Consider the following 7,069-nt stretch of genomic DNA (forward strand, 5'->3'; position numbering starts at 1 on the left):
GATATGCGTGATGGTGCCTGTGGGTCAATTGTAGCTTTACCTTCCTGCTCATCTGCACTCTGTATAGATAAAATATGTTCAGATACTCGGTCACAGAGAGACCCCTGCTCTAACAGCCTCTGATCCAGAGCAAAGCCCAGCTTCCTCAAACCTCCCTCCAGTCACTCGATGCAAACACAAACCCACTAAGTCTTTTCCAACACCCTCTTATTGAGACACCTTACAGTTCTCCATGGTCTCAAAAGCAATAAACCCAATTTGTTCAAAGATGAATGTGTTCTTACTGAGCTTTGGCTAGAGGACATTGACAGTATAGTTCAATTTGTTTTGACTTTAAGATTTGTGCTTTTTATATCTTTTTAAGAAATTTTTTTCTACCCTAAGTTCAATTTAAAAGTTGGGTTTGTGTGTGTGTGTGCAGGGTGTGTGTGTCTTTTTTCCCCCCCAAAGTCAGGTTTCCACATTAAGTTCTGCTAGAATTTATTTATTTTTGTGAATTGTGTGAAGCAGAGATCTAATTTAACTTTTTTTCCCCCATTAATATAACCCATTGTTCTAGCAACTGGTTAGATGATAAATCATTTGTAGTAAGTCTGTTTCTGGGTTGTGTACTCTATTTCATTGCCTTATTTATTTCTCTATCCCAATACCAGTACTATACTGTCTTAAAGACTGTTGTTTAATAAAAATCTTGAAATCTAGTAAGGCAAGTTTCCCCACCTTGTTTTTCTTCCAAATTATCTTGGCTTATTCTTGGCCTATATGTTTCCCATAAACATGTTAGTATCAGCACACCAAATTCCATGAAAACTTCTGTTGGGGTCTTGATTGGAGGTGTTTAAATTTATAGATCATTTTTGGTGAATGTGACATCTTCCCATCCATTAACATGGTATATCTTTCCACTGATTTAGCTCTTTATTACTGTCTTTCAATACAATACAATATTATAAAATTTTCCACTAGCACGTCTTTAGCTAGATGAATACCAAGGTAGCTTGTTTTTATTGTTGCTCTAAAAACATACTTTCTAAAAAGGTATAGGAGTATGGGAATGCAATTTATGTCTTTGTATTAATCTTATTTTCATTACTGGTTCTAACGATAGTGAGGTTTACATGTACACAAAGATAAAATCTATAGAAATTGACAGGTTTTTTTCTTTCTTTTCAATTCTTACATTGCATTGGTTTTTCTCATTCTAATGTGTGCACTAGGACCTCTGGTACAATGTTGAATAAAAGCAAATAAACGAGGGAATTAGTGTCGAATTCTTGTCCTTAATGGACTGTGAGTAATTCACCTTTAAGTATAATGTTTGCTACACATTTCTGGCAGATTTCTTTGCCTTTCTTTGGAGAATTTTCTATACCTAGCTTGATGAGAAATCTTGTTTATTTTGTTTATTTTAAATCATGAATGGATGTTGAATTTCACCAAGTGTTTTCTTGTCATCTGTTGAAATGGTCATATGCCTTTTCTCCTTTAATCAGTGAATATGATGAGTTATATTAGAAGAAATTTGCCTTTGGTGGGGCCCAGGGGGCCCAGTCATTTAAGCATCCTACTCTTGATTTCGACTCAGGTTATGATCTCAACGTGATGAAATTGAGCCCCTCATCAGGCTCCAAGCTGTGTGTGGAGCCTGCTTAGGATTCTCTCTCTCCCTCTCCCTCTCCCCCCATTTCCCCCCCAAACCCCCAGCTCATGCGCACATGTATGAGGGGCTCCCTCTAAAAAAAAAAAAAGGATGAGAAAAAAGAAATTTTGCAGGATTAGGTTTGCTAATAAAATATCAAACATTTTTGCATCTCTGTTCATGCATGTAATTAGCTTTACTTTCTTTTTCTGTTTTTAATGTCTAGGATGGACTAGCTTTATCAAGTAAGTTGAAGAGCATCTTCTCTTTTTTGTCCTCTGGAAAATGCATATAAATTTGGAATTATCTGTTCCTTGAATAGTTAGTGAAACTCTACCTATAAACCCAACTGGTTTAAAGATTTCTTTGTTGTTGCTGTGTCATATGTATGTGTATAAACTCTGAGATTGTAAAAGTCTGAGGGTAATTGTGATAGCTTATCACATGGCTCCTATGGGCCCTGCCTCCGGGCATTTATGCCCTTGTGTAATCCACTCTCCTTGAGTATGGAATGGACCTAGTAACTTGCTCCTAAAGAATGAAATAGAGCAAAGGTGATGAGATATCATTTTTAAGACTCGATTATAAAGGATTATGAGTCATGGAACATTAAAAGCATTGTGCACCATGACTTAATGGAGTTTATCCCAGGAAGGCAAGGGTGATTCAACATCAGGAACCAATCAATATAATATGCCACATTAATAAAATAAAAGAGGAAAAAGCATTATCATATCCACAGATTTTTAAAAATTGATAAATTCAACACACTTTCATAATCAAAACCACTTGGCAATCTAGGAATTGAAAGGAACTTTCTGAACATGATAAGAAGCATCTATGAAAAACCCACAGCTAACTTCATAGTTGGTGGTGAAAGACTGAGAACTTTCCCTTCCCAGTCAGGAACAAGACAAGGATGACTGCTTTCACCACAGCCGTTCAATAACTTCCTGAAAGTCTAGCTGGAGTATCTAGGCAAGAGAAAAGTAAAGAAAAGGCATTCAAATAAGAAAGTAAGAAGTTGGGGCATCTGGGTGGCCCCGTGGGTTAAGCAGTTGATTTCCGCTCAGGTCATGATCTGGGGGTCCTGGGATCAAGCCCTGCGTAGGTCTCTGCTTAGCAGGGAGTCTGCTTCCTCCTCTCCCTCTGTGCTCTCTCTCCTTCTCTTGCTCTCTCTCAAATAAATAAACAAAATCTTTAAAAAAATCACAGCAAAGTAAGAGTTCATACAGGTGATATTACTCTCTATATAAGAATCCCGAGGGGCTCCTGGGTGGCTCCGTGGGTTAAAGTCTCTGCCTTCTGCTCAGGTCATGATCCCAGGGTGTTGGGATTGAGCCCCGCATCGGCCTCTCTCCTTGGTGTGGAGCCTGCTTCTTCCTCTCTCTCTCTCTGCCTGCCTCTCTGCCTACTTGTGATCTCTGTCAAATAAATAAATAAAATTTAAAAAAAAGAAAGAATCCCAAAAACATACACTCCCACTATTAGAGTTAATAAACCAATGACGCAAAATCACGGACTACAAAGTCATCACTCAAAAACCAGTTGTCTTTCTATGTACGAGCAACGAGCAATCCAAAAAGGAAATTAAGAAAACAATTCCATTTGCAATAGCATCCAAAGCAGTAAAATACGGAAGAATAAATTTAACCAACCCATAACAGGTTTCTTACTTCCTTTTCCAGCCTTCCCTGACTCTGTTCTCAAGCTCCAGATTTCGGCTAACAGCCTGTTCAAGGCAATTTAGACCTTTCTCTGACATGATCCAAAAGCCTTTCCAGCCCCCACCCACTGGCCCATTCCAAAGCCGCCCTCTTGCTTTTAGCTGTTTGTTATGGCAGCGCTCCACTTCCGGGTATCAAAATCTGTCTGCTGCTTAACAAACCGCCCCTCACTCAGTGCCTTAAAATAACCATCATTTAGGATCGAAGTTTCTCTGGGTCGGGAATCTGGCTGCAGCCTAGCTTGGCCCTCCAGCTCAGGGTCTCTGGTGGGCTGGATGTTGTCAGCCTGGATTTTGGAATGGCTGTGAATCAGCAGCCCCCCAGTGCCCCCTGTCCCCTTCCTGCAACAGGATGCCTACAGCAGCTATCCTGTGTGTGACAGGGGGACAGAGACTCCATGCTTGTTGTTTTGACCACGGATGGTTTTCAAGCCCCCATCCTCCCCTTGCCCCCCCACAACCCTCTGGGCAGCCTAAGAAGACCCATGTGCAGCCCTCATTCCTTGGCACTGGTAGAAGTTTCAAACCAAATTTCAAATGCCAACCATGGAAACCCGAGCCTGCATACTGGCATTCCCCCCGCCGGCCCCGGGTGTCCCCCCGCAGTACAATGAAAGCCTGAAGCTCTTATTAGATTCAGTTTGAACCTTCTCCTTGGGGAATCCTTTTGCTGTTTATTAGGTGGGTGATGGCTATTACTTCATGTCCGTCAGTTCCTATGTGTCATTTATCCCAAAATCTGTAAGTCCCTGGGTGGGGGGCGGGGTGGGGCCTGGCATACAGCAGGGGGTGCCAGGCACCCAAGTGAAACCCTTGGTTCTGTGAACAGGGTGGCTGGAGCATGACCACAGGCGATAGATCTTCTCTCTGCTTACCGACTGGGTTCATGCCACAGGTGGAGGGCTTGGGCAGCCTCCATAGATGGGGGGCATGTCTGTGCTCCAGGCCGTGACGGAGCACAGTCTGTTAGTTCCTCTAGATTTTCCCAAGCCTCTGCCCTACATCCGGCTGCCTGAGGATCCTGACCCCGGACTGCCCCCCAGCAGGGCCAGGCCATTCTTCTGAGAGAAGACTAACAGTCCAGTGTCTCAGCCAGCCGCTGACCCCCACCTTTCCCAACAGATCCCCTGAAAGGGTGGTTGATCCCTGGGGTGGCCACTGTGTGTGAGCACCACATGCTGACTTTCAGAGCCTGGCCTTTCCACAGCAGATGGCCCACCAGCGATCCACAAGGTCAAGGTGTTTCTTTGGGGTTGCCATTCTCTCTTTGCTGCTATATGCTGATTCACTTCGGAATGTCCTGCAGGAAAAAGACAAAAATGCAAATAGAATGTTCCCTAAAATATCCTGAATTACAGACAGTTTAGATAACTTTACTGCAGGTCAAGGGAAAAATAATAGCCCGAAGCCTTCTGACAGTGGTCCTCAGGGGAGAGCTGCGGGAGAGAAAAGGGGTTCCACTCACCTTGCCGTCCCCTGGCCCCTTTGGTTTCAAGGTCATCCTTTGTGGTGTGTAAGACAAGGACCTCAGAGAGCTGGCCCCTATGGCTTACCACTTGGGGTGGCTGCCCATGAGTTTCTTGGGTGAAAAGCTGCCTGCTTCAGCTCCCACACACAGTCCATGAGAACAATTACTGGCTGCATGTTGGGCCCTGTATTGGAGATGAGCTCGCTGGTTCCAACCTCATCACCCTACAGACAGATGTCCACTATGTCTGCATCGTGGAGGCAGCACGTGGGCTCAATTTACCCACAAGCCTCCCTTATTGCAGTAGAGATGACATCTTTAGGATAAAGCCTTACCTGGGCCATTGGGTGTAGTCTCCGTGTGATCCTTGGTCCCTTGCCCGAGACCGATGCCTGGAGAGGCCACCCCTGTCCCAGAGTTGCTAAACACTTTGGGAGCCCCTGGGAATAAGCAAGCAAAAAAGAAAGGGGCTTCATGCACCTGGAAGCTCTGGTGAGGGAGCTTGCTGGAGAGCAGCGGTCCTATCCCGTCATCGGGCCCTCCCTGATCAAACGTGAGGGCTCGAAGGACAGTTGAGTTGGCAGAAGTGTGGGCCATTGTTAGCATGTTAGCAGCAATGCCCCCTGGCCCACTAGCGACTTCACCGCACTTTCCCTGCCCAGCCGGGGTTAATGGATGCGCCGTCTATAAAGCAGAACAAGGGGCGCCTGGGTGGCTCATTCAGTTCGGCGTCTGTCTTCAGCTCAGATCATGATCTCAGGGTCCTGGGATCAAGTCTTGAGTCGGGCTCCCTGCTCAGTGGGGACTCTGCTTCTCCCTCTGCCTCTGCTCCTGCCCCGCTCGCATCCACTCTGGTGTTCTCTCTCTCTCTCTCTCTCTCAAATAAATAAAATGTTTTTTAAAAAAACAAAACTACATGTATTGCCTCAGAACATCCAATATACAATACAAAATGATTCAACCTGTCCCAAGTTTTCAACAGGTATCCTAGAATCCTACCTTCTTACAAAATACAAAAGGCTTAGCTCTCTCTCATTTTTTTTTTTTAAGTTTATCTGGGTAATCTCTACACCCAACATGGGGCTCGAACTGACAACCCTAAGACCAAGAGTCACACATTCTCCCAACTGAGCCAGCCAGGTGCCCCCAAAAGGCTCATCTCTTGAACAAGACAGCTCTGCAGTCTAACTCCCATCCTGTAAGGGATGGAGATCAGACTGAAGCCAAGAGGAATCCATTGAACATGACCTTCTAATTACAAATCTCAAGTAGGCTTGATATTTCCCTTTGGTACCCTGTTCATGGAGACCCGCCTAATTTATGAAATTCATTAAAAGTACACAATGCACAAATACAATCCTAGTGAAAATCTCTTACAGGAGCGTAAAGAGGTAAACCTGACATATAATGAAGTGTGTTCTAGTAGGAGGTGGTCCCAAGGTCTCCTAGATGCACAGATATCAAATGATCCCCCCAGTGGGGGGATCCTGATCCCAAGTCAGGGTTTCCAGGCCCTCAGGCCATTGAATAAAAATACAGCCACTCTGCTTTCTGGTCGTTTGGTGAGCTAGGCTTGGGTCAAGGAACTGCCATCCTTTGGGAGAATCCTTCTCAGGTCTGAGATACTCATGGGCCATCTTTTGGCCCCATTACCATCCAGTATCATTTGATTTCTTCAATATTCTGTAGGGACCTATTTTATCTAAGATAAAATCCATTCCAGCTATATATAACCTGTTGGAATTCTTCACTTGACCATCTTTTAGAATCAGAAGGGAGTCACGCTTGATAGCAAAAGGCCCTCAAAATGACAGAGGGTACCCGCAGAAGGCCTCCGATGTTCATGTTATTAGCAAACGGAATTGTTCTAAAGTACTGGAAATGGCACTGAAACAAAATGTGGGCACCCTTGGGCTCCTTATGTCCTCAGTGTGGACGCTGTCCTACAGGTAGGGTGATGGACGGATTGTCCCATGGCATTTGTGTGCCTCCCTGACCAGTAGGGCTTTGTGCCTCGCAGTAGACAATTTGACTCCAAATCATTATGTTCCAAATTTCAATGAAATTACTCTGCATCTGATAACCCCAACCTTGACAGTAGATTCATTCCCGATGGTGACAACGCTCTGACCACTAGGTCCCTGCCAATGGATGGAATTAACTCCAGGAATGACTTTCACGTCACCTTCCCCCATGCGCTCATTCCCTCTGACAGCTCTCTAAAAAAATCACACCG

The sequence above is a fragment of the Mustela erminea genome, chromosome 9, assembly GCF_009829155.1.
Source record: "Mustela erminea isolate mMusErm1 chromosome 9, mMusErm1.Pri, whole genome shotgun sequence".
Classification (NCBI taxonomy): Eukaryota; Metazoa; Chordata; class Mammalia; order Carnivora; family Mustelidae; genus Mustela; species Mustela erminea.